We start from the raw sequence: 15,999 nt of genomic DNA, 5'->3' as shown, positions 1-15,999 counted from the left end.
ATGGGAGGGGAGCCACGATGAAACGATGCCGATTCAGAAGTTTATCTAGAGGCCACCTGCGCAAGCCACTGCTAGATGAAGGATGAGGACCTCTTGGAAGGCAGGGTTGTCGAGGGCAGGTTCAGATATCCCCCGCCACCAATGTTGGCCGTGGCCGGCAAGCGAACTCAGGTTCGCAGAGTTTTTTGCGCAGAAAGCAAGCCGCGCCACCCCCCCCCCTTCCACACCACACCACTGATTCCTGAAGTTAACAATTGCAACAAAAATAAATGAACGTGATTTGAAGCTTTCGTGACTGCAGGAATTACTCTTTGGATCTTTCGGTAAAGTCACGTAGAAAGAAAATAAATAACCCAAGAATAAATGAACGTGTCCAAAACCGGCGGGGGCTTTAAAGTGGATGATGGAAATCCCACATTGACGTGGTAAGACCACGTGGCACCCGGTTTCCTCGCCGCCGGCTACCGTCTCCCGGCAGATAGAATCACTTGGACGCATTCCACCGAGCAGACAAATGAATGCCTCTATGCCTGTGAGCGATAAATCATCATCATCATCATCATAATCATCGAGGAACGTGTTCTCCTACAGCGATTCCACATTCCCGTGCCAGGGCTCTCAGAAACTATTAGAGTCTTTCAAACTTGGGGTAACTTGTATTCGTATCCTCGTTTGCACAATGAAAGACGGACAGACGGAGAAACCTCGGAGGCAGGCAGAGAGACAGGAAGGCCAGAGGGCAGATAGACGGATGGATAGACAGAGGGGTTAACAAAACAAAGTGTATTCATCTGCCGCTGTGGTGACAATGTGATTACATTCAGACGTTAACTGTCGGCATCGGCAGATGACCAATCATCCCAAAGGATAGAGAGTTCAGCGGGTAGGCGAACAGACAGATGTACGAAGGGACGGACAGGGATACAGATGGAATCATATACACGGACAGACATAGCGATGGCTGGTCGGACCAATTACCTTGCGTGTCTCAGCAGGCGAGTTCGATTCCCGCTCACGGCCAATACCAGTGACGATTATCTGAACCGGGCGTCAAATGAGTACCTGTTGCGGTGTGAAAACATCAGCAGAGTGTAGGGGCACGTGCTGTTAGTGGACACCTATGAAGACCGACACGACACACGATGGGGTGCGTGGCAAGCACCACGCCCGGCCGCCTTTGTCTCCCGAGTGGCGACGTTTACACACCGCACCAGGTACTCATTTGAGGCTGAGTCGACCTAAACCACACACATGCAATACACTCGCGCAACGCGAACAATGACACCTGTATTTTCCGGAAAGCAAGCCACCCAGAGTGTTGAAAAGTATTATTCTGTAGAGCCCTGCAATCGGATCGTTGGCCATATCCTTTAAAAAATAATACTAATGTCCATCTCGCTTCGTGCGGGAGGACACCGGTGAAACCGGAGAGGAAGAACCTCACCACGCGTACGTGGAGGGTTTTCGCTCGAGGTCCCGCAACGCAGGTGGGGACCTCGCGAATCCGACTTGCTGTACTGCCATCTCCTGACCACCAACCATTCCCTCCAAGCCGCTTTAACCATAGGCGTGTGGCACCACACCCTGGCAAAGCGAGTCGAATGCAGGCGCAGCAGTGATTGCGGCGTGGAGCTCACGGGCTTCGTCGCTATCGTGTCCAGGCACGAGCACTTCGCCCCACATCTAAATCCATTCCTCCCCCCCCCCGACCACTCCCAACCGCAAACATCTCCCCTGCTCGAACGAGTAATGTGGGCGGCGGCGCGGACCCAAACCTGCGCGAGTGAGAACTTTCACTTTCCCATGACGGGGACAGTCTATCCACACAACACGGCGACTGATGCCCTCTTGACAATGTGGTACGGATATGTCGTTTGTTTGTTTGTTTATCGACCGCGGAGATATGATGATGATGATGATGACGAGCCGAGTTGAACAATGACCGGGATTGAAAAATTGGTAACTTTTCCACCGTCGATTGGCATAAGCCCCGTGCTGCCCACAGCGGCACTGGGCACCATTGCATCGCTGTGGCAATCTCCAGCAGCACACTTCGTTCCATTTCTCTATCGGGATTCAGTGACACACGTCAACGGGAGGCGAATTTCCTAACTCACAGCTGACCAGGAATCACCCCTCTCTAAGCGTTGATGAACGCTTCCAGATTTCTATTGAGAAGAAAAAAAACACCTCTAAGTTGGCCCTGTCCCAATGATCAAATATCCAAGCTGTAATTTGTGATCCAAATGAGAAAAATAAATCGAAAATTTACCCCCCTTCTGACCATGAGCTCCGTGCTCGACTGCTATTGTTTACCAAATTCATTTCGGCCCCTTCCATAACAGAGAATTACAATCTCCATCATCTCTGTGCATTACATAAGCGGTACACACACACACAGAGGCACACACACAGAGACACGTTCACACAGACGCACACACAGACACACACACAGACACAGAGAGACACACACAAAGACACGTTCACACAGACACACAAGACAAAGAACCCCCGTATAGCCTTAACAGACTGTAGGGGCAAGTGCTGTTAGCGAGCACCTATGAAGGCCGGAACGGTACACGAGGGGTGGGTGGCCAGCACCACGCCCGACCGCCTTTGTCTCCCTAGCGGCGATGTTTACACACCGCACCAGGTACTCATTTGAGGCTGAGTCGACCTAGGGGAGGCCCAGGACCGGTTCAGATAATCGTCACTGGTGTTTGCCGTGAGCGGGAATCGAACCCGGGTCGCCAGGTTCGTAGTGCAGCGCGCTAACTGCTACACCACCGCTCCCCACACACAGACACACACACACAGAGACACACACACAGAGACACGTTCACACAGACACATACACACACAGAGACACACACAAAGACACGTTCACACACACACACAGAGAGACACACACAAAGACACGTTCACACAGACACACACACACAGAGACACACACACAGAGACACGTTCACACACACACACACAGAGACACACACAAAGACACGTTCACACAGACACACACACACAGAGACACACACACAGAGACACGTTCACACAGACACACACACAGACACACACAGAGACACGTTCACACAGAGACACACAGAGAGACACGTTCACACAGAGACACACACACAGAGACACGTTCACACACACACACAAAGACACGTTCACACACACACAGAGACACGTTCACACACACACAGAGACACGTTCACACGCACACACAGAGACACGTTCACACACACACACAGAGACACGTTCACACACACACACAGAGACACGTTCACACACACACACAGAGACACGTTCACACACACACACAGAGACACGTTCACACACATACACAGAGACACGTTCACACAGACACACACAGAGAGACACGTTCACACGCACACACACAGAGAGACGTTCACACACACACACAGAGACACGTTCACACAGACACACACAGAGACACGTTCACACAGACACACACAGAGACACGTTCACACACACACACACAGAGACACGTTCACACGCATGCGCACAAAGGAATACCGGCAAACCGAGTTCGACTCCAGGCCACGGCTTCTTCAGTGGCGGCGGATATCTCCGCCAGTGCTGCCCTGACCACCCCCACCGCCTCGCACCAACACGCATTGACTAGCGTGGTGAAGTATGGCGAAACAACCCTCATCACCAACAAGGAAGAGGCGTTTACCCAGCGGCGGATTGATGAAGGGTTGTAAATGATGCTTAAACCGATCACCCCGTTCTCGCACGCGCACCCACGTGATGCCGTGCGCTCCACGTTCACTCCGAGTCAACCTTCAGATGACACTCAGCAACGAATCATCCGCAGCAAATCAATTTGAAACCTCGAAAGAATACGAAGCCGAATATAACTGTCAATATTAATCACCTAATGTATAGCCTCAATGTCAATCCGCTGCTTGATGAAGGCCTCCGCCCCCCCCCCCCCGCGCCGTGCCGGTCGTTTGACCATACTTCACCACGCTGGGCAGTGCGAGTGAGTAAAGCTGGGAGAGAAAAGAGGCTGGGGCCGTTGGGCCGCCAGTACCGGTTCAGATATCGCTCGCCGCCGCTACCGTCATCGAATTCGGGCGGCCGGGGTTTTTCAGATCGCCGTGCGCAGTGTCGCGCTGACCGCTACCGCGAGTGGCCGATGCCCCCCACCACCACCACCCCACGCTCCCCACGGTCACAACGCAGCGAGGATGAGCAAGCGGCAGTACCTCGCGAGGTGACGGGGGGAAGACAAGGCGAGACGGGCCGAGTTGGAGGCGAAGCTGTCGTGGACCCGTGAGCGCGAACTCGGACCTTCTCGCCGTCCTTCTTATGCCGCGGACTCAACTCGGAGCGACTCAAAGAGATTCCCTGGCGTTCACTGCGAGCACTCTACCACCCCAGCCGCGCTCTCTCCCACTCTCTCTCTCTCTCGAAAACCGAGCGCAGCTCCAGTAAAGTATTAAGCCCAGCCCAGTCCAACACACCACAGGAAATTACACAGAGAGATGCAGACGGGCGGAGTCAATGGAGGTGGGGGGGGGTAGAGGAATGGGAGTTAGCCAAGAAGTTTTGAAGAGAGGCTGGCTGAGTAAGTTTCTGGCTGGCTGGGTAATATTCTGGCTCGCTCGGTGGGTGGGGTGGGTGGTTGAGTGGGCGGGAGGAGAGGTGACTGGCTGGGTGACTTGACGATCTGGTTCGATGGCTGGCTCAACCGAGAGGCTGGCTTTGGTGGCTGGGTTATTTTGCGAGCTGGATGGCCGGGCAGATGCTTGGCGAGATGGAGTGACTGGTGGAGAGTGACCAGCTGGCCGAACGATTGGATAGGTGGTTGGCTAAGTGGGCGATTGGCTATATGACTCGCCAGGTGGCGGATTTGGCAACTGCGTGGCTAGGTGGATTGCTGCGTGGCTGAGTGGCTGGCTAGCTCGCTGGGTGACTGGCCTGTTGACTGCATGACATTTGAGCACTCATCATGACACTTCAGCTTTAAAAGCCACCACTTGTTCGGGGACGAGACGAAACGCAGAGCGCGGCCAAGCGGAGATGTCTGGGTCGGTCTCGCCTGCCAAGTAGATTTAAAGAGAAAACGCTCTTAATAATAATAATTAAAATGTCTGTGCACAGACTCGCTCGCTGGAACGGGCGAAAAACTCGGCTGCTTGTGGCCGAATGGACTCGAGACCTAATTAGACTTGAGCCTGGTTGGTGCTTGGACGGGTAACTACCGGGCCCTGCCGGGTGTTGTTGGCGTGGATTTAGTAAGTGTGCCCCTCTGGAGCACCACGCCCCTCGAACGCTTGATGCGGTTTTTTTTCTTTTTTTCCACGGACTCTGATTTCCGCCGACATGAAGCCAAACGCCCAGGAATACAATTGCTCGCACACGCCAACGCGGGGCCATGCTAAAGATGAGCCCCGAGGCTCGGCGAGGCTCTCGTGGGTAATTACCTCGGCATTACTATGGTGGTCACGACCGGCTCCCCTCTGCCATCACGCCCAATCCCGTCGATGACATCACAGCTCGCCATCGCTTTCTTCCTTCTGCTAGATCCCTTCAGCCGTTGCAAAGTTGGCACCTGACCCACGAAGGCTGCTCTCGTGACGTCCGTCGTCTGGCTTTAAGTCGACCTCTGGTTACTCAATTTATGCATCCTTCAAGGACCTCTTCCACATTATCACCACCGCCACCGCGCGTATTAGGACTTCCCCTTAGTCGCCGACCTTCCGAGTGCCAGTTCAATGCCCGCCTCGGGCCCATCAACCAATGGACCTTACGAGTAAGAGGGAGCGGTGGCGCAGTGGTTAGCGCACTGTGGTACAATCCCACCAGCGCGAGGTTGATTTCCGTCCACGGCTAAACATCAGCGAAGAGTGAGATCTGAACAGGTCATTGTGCCCTCCTCACGATTTCACAAACCTGCATTGGCCAGAACGATGGAGGTGTCCTTAAACAGCCACCATGACCAACATGATCTTCATCCACAGCAATGGATTGACAATCATCATCAGCAGCAGCAGCAGGTTTGGTCTATCCACTGCTGGATGAAGGCCGCAACATCTTCACCATGCCTCGTGACCTTGCCATGTCACAATCTCACCACTGCACGGCGTCTCTCCGCGCTATCTCCACGATGGTCGTCGTTTCGGGCACGCTCCCTTCATCACGCGGCTGCTGCTGTCGCCATTCTACAATGCGTGATGTCCACCAGCCACGATTCCCTTCGTAGCAATTGTCCTGCCCAAGTTCGCTTTTACATTTGTACTTTAATCCACGTGTTTTTTCCGCTTTTTTGTTTGTTTCTCATTGTAATTTCCAGCCTGCAACGAGCGCACCATGCTTCTTCCGTGTACACTCCTCGGTTTTTGGTTTGTTCCAGATTCTTTGCGAGCGTCCTCCGGTGTTCGCGGCACGCTTGTAATCACGGCGAGGCAACACGCCCTTGGCTGGTATCGCCCCATCTTGGGAGAGTTTTGTTTGTTGATTCTATCCCCAAGTTAAGACGAAACGTGCATTGGACACCTACGGGATGTCCCTCCCATGCATCGTGATGATGATGATGATTAGGTTCATTTTTCCACAAGCACTTGAATGGACTCTCGCTCGCACATTTGTTTTTGGGTCGTAAAAATGTATTATTTATAAAACTGTTCACTTTGAGAAAACGATTGCGAAGTATAATTCATATACAGTATAACACAATGATAAAGATCCCCGGTATTGCCTGAAGAGACTGTTGTGGCAAGTGCTGTTAGCGAGCACCTATGAGGGTCGGCACGGCACACGAGGGGGTGGGTGGCCAACACCACGCCCGGCCGCCTTTGTCTCTTTCGTGGAGATGTTTACTCCACACCGCACCAGCTACTCACTGGAGACTGAGTCGACCTAGGGGCGAGGCCCATGACCGTTTCAGATAATCGTCGCTGGCGTTGGCCGTGAGCTGGAATCGAACTCGGGTCGCCGGGATCGTAGCGCGGCGCGCTCACTGCCACCCTGCCACTCTCACAGCTTGGTGGTGGCGCGTGACGTCCCTCTCTCCTCTGCCTGTAACAATAATAATAATGTACAACCTTGTGCCAATCCACTGCTAAATGAAGGCCTCTCCCCTGCGCCGTGTCGGTCCTGAGGGGGGTTGTTTGACCATACTTCAACCACGTTGTTCAGTGCAGGGAGGTGGTGTGAAGTGGGGGGGGGGGGCAGAGTGCAGGAGCGGTTCAGATATATCTATTCACCAACATAGTATTGATTGCACCGCGAGAGATGGCTACGGATTGGAGAGGCATTCATCCAGCAGTGGATTGGCCATGGCTGGTGGGTGGTATTGCGATAGCGTGTCACACCGGCAACTCTGTTTGTTTGGCCGGTGGTATAGGAACATCTCCTTGAGTTACGGGTTTCTACTGTTGCTTCCAAACGCAGTATAAAAATAAATTAAAGGATTTATGGGGACGATTATTAAGTCAACGCTTTATTTATTGGTCTGGATTGTTGTACGGTTATGACAAGCGCAGCGGTCTGAACGTTTCTGTGCTGTTGCAAACAAAGAGACCACACAGCATCCCAACGACATCACATCCGTCTGTTTGCAGGTTTCACTTTTTACCCGAGTTTTTTTTTTCTTTCTGCAAACATTTCTAACCAACGAGACAAAAGTCTTTCATCTCGACCGGCCCTCCCAGAGCCAGTGGTGGCAATTCCACGTTGCTAGACCGAAGCCCTCCCCCCCCTCCCCCCCGTATGTCCATCGGAAAACTGTTATCGAGCGTCCCAGATAGTCGGGCAGATTCGCCACGTGTTGCCTTCTCCCACGGCACCCGGACGAATCTACTTACCTCGATTTCATTATGAACGTATTTAACTGACCAGGTAAGGCCCACTGAGCGAATTTGTTTTTTTTTTTCAGAAGAGACCGAGCCAAGAATTATTGCTCGGCGAAGTGGCCGATCGTCTGGAAATGTAAAGCAGCCGGAAAGTCGAAAACGCACGTTTCTAAAATGTGAAGGGAGAACCCGGAGGGACCCGGAGCAAAAATCCACGCGACCGCCGGGAGTAAAATACGCAAACTCCAAATACACAGCAGCATGCGTCGGGGTCGGGATCGAACCCACGACCTCCCGCAATCCAGGCGAGGGAGATGACATCCCGCTGCTGCTGCTACTGTTGATTATGCTGATTATGCTGATTATGCTGCGCAGTAAATCACGATTGGCGCTGTTGCTCCTTGTGGTTACCGATGGTGCGGCTGCCGTGGATGATGATGATGATTCCGATATCGACCACAAACAACGATGACGACAGTGACCACGACGGCTACTCCACGGGTCGAGCTGTATCCGTGCACCGTTTATAAACAAAACACGCAGACGCCGTTCATTACCAAGTTGCGCTTACGTCATCACGGCGCTTGTGCCAGGCTAGGTGCACTTCAAGATCACTCGCAGGAGACGCGCTCATCCCAGGCAACGCTTGAATGTTTTTCACGCAAAAAAAAACAAACAACTTCACGAGAATTCTCGTCTCTAGGAACACAGCGGAGTGAATTGTCTTAGATGCGTGAACAGGAGGGAGCATTGACGAGGTGAGTCCATTCAGTGACGAGGTGGGTTAATTCAGTGACGAGGTGGGTCCATTGGGATATCTGACCAATGACATTGACGAGCGTTTCACCTTCGAGCGGAAGGACACCGGAGCCGAGTAGAAACCCCACTACCACCACCACCGCAACCACCGCCACCACCACCGCCACCGCCACCATCACCACCGCCACCACCACCACCACCACCGCCACCACCGCCACCGCCGCCACCACCACCACCGCCACCATCACCACCGCCACCATCACCACCGCCACCACCACCATCACCACCACCATCACCACCACCGCCACCATCACCACCGCCACCACCACCATCACCACCACCATCACCACCACCGCCACGCACTGGGGGTGACTCGCGGTCAGTCAAATTCCCCGCACGGACACATTCGAGAATCCCGTCCTTGTCAACTGTTGCCATCCATTGGCCACCGCGCAGCGCAACCCGACAACACAAGGGGTTCGTTGTTGTTGTTGGCGTGTCCTGGCCACCTCCCCGGTTGCGAGCAACACTAACCGACCTCGAACCCCTGCCATGCTTTAGAGGCCCTGGGCCTGTATCTAAGGTGCAATGTCTTTGTCGGGGCCAAGGAACCTCTCCCCTGGGGTCTACTCAGCCTGACACAAATGCCTGGCGCGGTGTGCCAACGTGGACGGCGGGTACACAGAGCGGTGCTGCTCGCCACATCACTCTTCCCGCAAACCCACAGACACCCACCCCACCACCACCCCGTACGCCGAGTCGGCCTTCACAGGTGCTCGCCAACAGCACTTGCCCCTACAGTCTGTTGAGGCTATCTGGGGGATCTTTGTCTTTGTGTAGACTACACGGGGGTGGTGATCTTCGTTTTTGTTTTTAAATCTTTCACCGCTGATTCGACTCGCGACCTCTGCACCACATCGCTCACGGAGACAGCTCAATAGGCGCTGCGGCTGCTGCCGCCGCCGCTGCTGTTGCTGGAGGCTGCCGCGGCCCAGCGAGCAGATTCGAATAATTTTAGGATTTCCTGACAAAGCCATCGAGATGGTGGAAAAAGAAAGGGGGGGGGGGACAAAAACTAAATATACGTCTGCCAAGAAATTAAATTCCATTGTATTTTTTTTTATTTTGGGGGGTGGGTGGGTTGTGGTGTGTGTGTGTGGGGAGGGGATGTTATGGATGGCTTGCCCGCATCACCACGCGTTCTGCTCGTAACTTCACCCCAGGTCTCCGTTTGTCGAGACGCGCACTCGCTCGCCGCGCGCACAACTCACGCAACGCAGACGCCGTCCCAAGCGGAGAGTTTCCCCCGCAGCGGAGCGAGAGAAGACCTTTCACGGGAGGCTGCGTCTGAACTCAATGGTTTTTTTTGTTGGCAAGCGCCCATCATTTTTTGTTGAGTGAAATTATTACAGAGCTTGTCGAGTACGAGTTTAAGACCCAGCCAGGGTGCTGTAAGGATCATCATCACAACCACCACCATCAAAGCCAGCGCCACCAGTATCATCATCACCACCACCATCACCACCACCACCACCATCACAACCAGCACCACCGTCACGACCAGCACCACCAGTGTCATCATCATCACCACGACTACCAGCATCGGTGTATCATTCCTATTAATACTCGCAACAGCACATCATCATTAACAACTCGGAGCACGAGTAAATTAGCACCATCATCATCATCAACAACGCCGAGCCGAGTTTCAAAACTCAGGAACGTCCTGCATTGGGATGTTTGGCCAATTTCAGTCATGGTATTTATGTTGAACTTCTTTCGCACCGTACGTATCCAACCGTGCCAATCGGAGATGCGGGGGAAGGAAAACAAACTATTCACGCGCAAAAAATTGCTTTAAATTAAATTATTTTTCAATCTAGATTTAAAAGTGCATAGCCGCAGTGGCTTCTGAAGTGTTGGACGTGTGGGAATGTGTGAATAAATCTATAAATGAGGAGTGCCAACAGAAAACCCACTACGCATACGGATCGCATAACAAAACAAATCTATACAGATGAATTCATGAATCGCTGTCCAAATCTACACGTGAATTCACGAATCGCTGTCCTGCCATCGCCCGGCCACCTGGCAGTCTGCACCACAAATAGAGCCACATTCGCATCCGAACTTCGCCCTGGCCTCCCCTGGGTCGCGAGTCAGCACAAGCTCATCAAGCGCCGCATCCAACGCGCACACGCGACAGGCAACAGAACACGACCCCCCGGAGGACTGGAAGTTCAGGTTCGACTCCCCCCCCCCCACCCCCTTCCGCTGTCGACCTCGACAACAAGGCCACGTGGCCCAAGGCAGGAATCACGAGCCACCTGCCCAGACACGCGCAAGAGATAGAGACTCGCGACTTCCTTTCACCGGCTCATCATCTCTCTCCCTCACCTCCCCCCTCTCTCACCCTCACCTCTCCTACATCCTCTCGCCTGCCTCTCGCCTCCTCGCCCTCCCTCACCCTGCCCCCCCTCAACGAAATTCATCTTGGGCGAATCTCGCCGCTGCTGCCGCTGCTGGCTTTTGTTGCTGTTGCTACTGCTGCTGTTGTTGCTGCTGCTATTGCTGCTCTTGCTGTTGCTGCTGCTATTGCTGCTGCTGTTGCTGCTGTTGTTGTTGCTGCTGCTGCTACTGTTGCTGCTCTCACCGACGATGGAGGCGTCAGCGAGGTTTCGCCCAACAACAACAAAAATCTGACGGAAAGAATCAACATTCGGCATCCACGCGCGAATCGCTCCAAAAAAACATAACCGCGACCAAAACAACAGCGACAGCGGAACGATGCGGCGGGGAAGAGGAGGGGTGAGCGCTTCACAGGGCATGGCGAACCATGCCCTCCACACCTCCCACACGCCTCACCACCGTCGCCTCCTTCCTTCTGCCAGATCCAATGACCGCTGAGTCAGACGACGCCCTCGGCCGAGAAGGTCCGTGTCACGAATTGATCGTCCCAGTGGCACGCGCCCCAGATGCACCCAGCTGGGCAGAGGCGGGGGGGGGGGCTACCGTGAGTGTAACAGCAGAGGGCAGCGCAGCAAATTCCTGGGAGGGAGTAGGATGGGGAGAGGGAGAGGGAGGAGGAGGAGAGATGCGGGATGGAGAAGGTGCGTAAGGGTGGGGCGGTGTGTGGGGCGGGGAGAATGAGGAATGGGAGAGAGGGCGCAGGAGGGAGGGTTGGAGGTACAAGGGAGAGAAGAGGATGGAGAGGGATGTGTAGGTAGAGGATTGGGCACCACCCCTCCGTACAATGCGACCACGTCAGTAACGACGATGTCGCAACGCTCAGCGCGAGTCTCGGTCCCTCTGCGCGCGATCGAGGTGGCTCAGAGCCGCCCGAGCCGGCATCGCCGCCGAAGCTCCGGATTAAAAAAAATGCGGATATCGGGAGCGCGCGCGATGAATAAACTGGGTCCTGCAAGCGCTGCGCTAACCGCTGCACCACCGCTCGCTCCCCCGTTCTCACGTGGCGGGACACGCTCCGTGCGCATTCCGCGCGATTTGAGACACGGGCGGATGGGGGGGCAGCGCGCGGTCGCCCCGAATATGGCGACACCTCAATGTCTCTACTCATGCACCCCCCCCTCCTCGAACACCTCGACTGGAGAGTATACCAGCCCCCCCCCCCCAGACCGCACCTACCGACATAGTTGGGGGGGGAGGGTACCAGTATCTCAGTTGCGCGGCAGAGCTCAGTGGCAGGGCCCGCACCTCCACGCCCCCTGGTGAGAGCTATTGCGCGCATCACACACGCGTCTCCACCACCACTACCACCACTACTACCACCACTACCACCACCACTACCACCACCACTACCACCACCACTACCACCACCACTACTATCACCACTACCACCACTACTACCACCACCACTACCACCACTACCACCACTACCACCACCACTACCACTACCACCTCCACCACCACCACTACCACCACCACTACCACCACCACTACCACCACCACTACCACCACTACTACCACCACTACTACCACTACCACCACCACCACCACTACTACCACCACCACTAACACCACTACCACCACTACCACCACCATTACCACCACCACTACCACCACTACTACCACCTCCACCACCACCACTACCACCACCACTACCACCACTACTACCACTACCACCACTACCACCACTATCACCACTACCACCACCACTACCACCACCACTACCACCACCACTACCACCACCACTACCACCACTAACACCACCACTATCACCTCCACTACCACCAACACCACTACCACCGCTACCACCACCACCACGGCCGCCACACGGTGTAGCAGCGCGGTGTGGGTGGGTGTTGAGTCCACAACGCACTTGGACGGTGCTTGCGTTTCCACGCAGAATCTGCTTTAATCCATCGGCCATTATTCGGCAGCATTGTTTTTTAATCATTAAGAGAAAGTGAACTCTGGACCGGTTTTAATTGTTCTACTGCTCGTCCATAGAAAGTACGGCGCGAAAGAAGTTCAACATACATCCATAACATTTGGACTGTAAATCTAACGTGAGGCACGTGTATATATAAAATACAGCAACTCACATGCTTCATTAACATTGCCTTTCAAGAAGCGCTATATCATAATCGGAGCAAGATCATAGCCCGATGTAACGATCGGCAGCCAATCTTGCCTGACACATTACTCCCTCGCCCGATTAATTGGAAATGAATTCCATCACCGACGAGATGGTTACTGTGCAACATGCAGCGTCACTTTTGTTAATCCACCGCTGGATTCGTGAGCCTCCGCGCCACGCCGCTCGTGGGGGTTATTCGACCATACTTCACCACGCCGGTCAGTGACGGTTGGTTCACGGCGGGGAGCATAGGCGTACAGCACAACCACGGATTCGGCTGCACTGCCCTTCTGCTGCCCACCGTAGTAAAAACTAAACAAATTTTTTTTTCACCAGGTAAGGCCCACTGAGCTATATTGCTTTGTGAAGAAGCTCAAGAAAGTCACGCAGCCTGTGAACAACCGAAGATGCATGATTACACCAACAATGTGGCCAAGGCTGACGCGTTAGTCGTGACGCACGGGCACAATGAACTAAACGGCATCACGCGTTCGTCAACAACGGCCGTGGCCTTGAAAGGCACCAACAAAACAAATAACTATAATAGCCGACGTTTCGGGAAACCGGCCTTCTTCGTAGAGCGTGTGACGACGCCACGGGTTCACGGTGAGACACGCTTTGGTGAACACGCCCGCCGCAGGGTTCACCACGTGGCGTTGGACGAGTCGCGTGAACACGGGGGGGAGGGGCGTGGGACATCTAAGGCCCGCATGCCCAGGTGGTCGAGAGGACAATTTGGGCCACGGCTCTGCTTACTCGTGGCGGCTGCGTGCATGACAATGGCGCGCCCTTCTTACGCAAATTTGTCTAAAATAGGCGACGTTTCGGACAATGGCCCTTCTTCGCAGCACGCAGAGGCGCCAGAGTGGGTGGACTCGAATATCAACCCCGTGTTAATAAATCCAATTCTCATGCATCTTTCGTTAGGGGGGGGGGTCGTTTGTTAACCTGCAGCCCGCCTGCCGTTTCATACAGCCCCAAAAAAAAATACACATTCTGACGGCACGAACAAAAATTCGTGTATTGACTCAGTTGCTGGTGGTTGTCATGGCACGATGTCGCCTGGGTGGGAGTGGAGCGGCGGGGAACGGTTCGCATGTCACTCGCCGCTCTTGGTAGCCGTGCGGCCAGGAATCGAAGCGAGACGGCCGAGACCGAGAGCGCGGTGCGCAAGCGAAGCAGCCACCACGACGCCGAAGCGCCACCCGAAGAGATCACGGTGGTTGCATTTGTTGTTGTTGTTGTTGACGCCTATTAGTGTATTGTATTCTCGTCGAGGCTTCCCTCGATTTATGCGGTGGTAGATGCGTTCCGTGAAAAGGGCGCAAGGAAAGGAAACCGCACGAGGGGGCATCTGCCTGCCGATTAGCGCACACATTACACACACACAGTACACACACACAGTACACACACACACAGAATACACACACACACAGAACACACACATGCACCCAGTACACACACACACACAGAACACACACACACACCGAGCACACACATACATAACACACACATACACAACGTTGCCCCACGTCCTACCGCATATCCGTAATATGAGTGAATGCAAACGGCGTATATTGAATTATGGGTAGATAATATGTTAGTTGCATATACGCAAAATCGCACAAACTGAACCCTCACAAAACGAGGGAAAATTGTATTTACTATTTGAAATCCCAATCTGTGAACAATTATACTCAATTAAAATCCCACTCACCACCCGAATATTTACATATTTTTTACATTATTTCGTTAATCTCGATCGAATGAACAGAGGATGTGAGCGCTGAATGATAGTGGTGGCTCTGGTGGTCACAATAATGGTGATGATCAGCAGGAAGGAGACATTTTCATCCAAGGGTGGATAGACCACGTCGCACGATCGTGATAATTATAACGAGTTATATATATTTCTCATTACAGAGTTGTTTACTGCCATTGGAGCAGAAGATTCCACGATTTGGCCGACTGCCCTTATCACTGCACAAGTTCACTCGAAAGTAGCAGCACCTCGACAACCGATGACGGATGGCGATTTCCAGTTCGCACGTGCCGAGATCAACGGTAACTTCTGGCAAAACGATGGCGACTGTTGATCAGGCAGAACGCTCCGTCCAGCAGTGGACAGCCCACGGCTCACAACGACGACGATCACGACGTTTTATACTTCCACGTGGAAGACCGCTCAAGCGAGAAGCCACGCTGCGCAATACCTCGAGCGTCGAAACCGGTGCAGCGCGAAAGCTGCTCGAGGCTGAAGCTGCGACGGAGAATGGTCGCGTCCTCGGCTTGCCTCTCTGCTCGCGGCTCAGGGTGTCGTTGGGCAGACGCGGGCCAGGTGATGAGCACGGTGTCCGCTCTGCGCGAACGGTCGCGAGAAAGTGAAGTGAACGAGCGAGTTTCGGTGGCCATATGGGCGATGGGGAGTCGGGGGTGTCGGTGGGGGTGTCGCGGTGGGCGTGGGAGAGGAGGGGTGGAGAGTGGAGTGCGGTGGAGGAGGGAGGTGTGGAAGGATGCGTGCGTGCGTGCGAATCCACACGATCAACACCATCCCGAATATTATTATTATTATCACGTGGCCGCGATCACTCTTGTCAACAACAATTCATCTTCAGCGTCGCTATCACTGTTAATAGATTATAATTAATAACGCGTTGATATCATCATCATCGTGCTCTCCACTACTCTTATTAGCATCAGCACCACGTTAATCGCGATCAGGATCGCGTTCCGCGCAGCACGCCGTTAGCATCTAGCTGTTGCTTATGGGCCACTATCAACATCGCCATCATCATCATAACCATCATCGGTGCC

The 15,999-nt window shown here is 53.8% G+C and overlaps 1 protein-coding gene across 2 annotated transcripts in view; it reads right to left on the bottom strand.

Moving 5' to 3' along the window:
* Positions 1 to 15,598, bottom strand: part of LOC133346074 (gap junction gamma-1 protein-like) — a 51,906-nt gene extending 36,308 nt beyond the window's left edge. The window contains exon 1 of one of the 2 annotated variants that reach the window (XM_061557399.1): positions 15,399 to 15,598. The gene's annotated coding sequence lies outside the window, so the exon portion shown is untranslated. Of the gene's footprint in view, positions 1 to 4,235; positions 4,574 to 15,398 lie in introns of those variants that run through there. The other variant, XM_061557398.1, reaches the window with a different exon arrangement.
* Positions 15,599 to 15,999: the final 401 nt, after the last annotated feature.

The sequence above is a fragment of the Lethenteron reissneri genome, chromosome 23 (genome assembly GCF_015708825.2).
Source record: "Lethenteron reissneri isolate LAM-NWPU_2019-01 chromosome 23, ASM1570882v1, whole genome shotgun sequence".
NCBI lineage: Eukaryota > Metazoa > Chordata > Hyperoartia > Petromyzontiformes > Petromyzontidae > Lethenteron > Lethenteron reissneri.
This window is presented reverse-complemented; position numbering and strand designations above follow the sequence as displayed.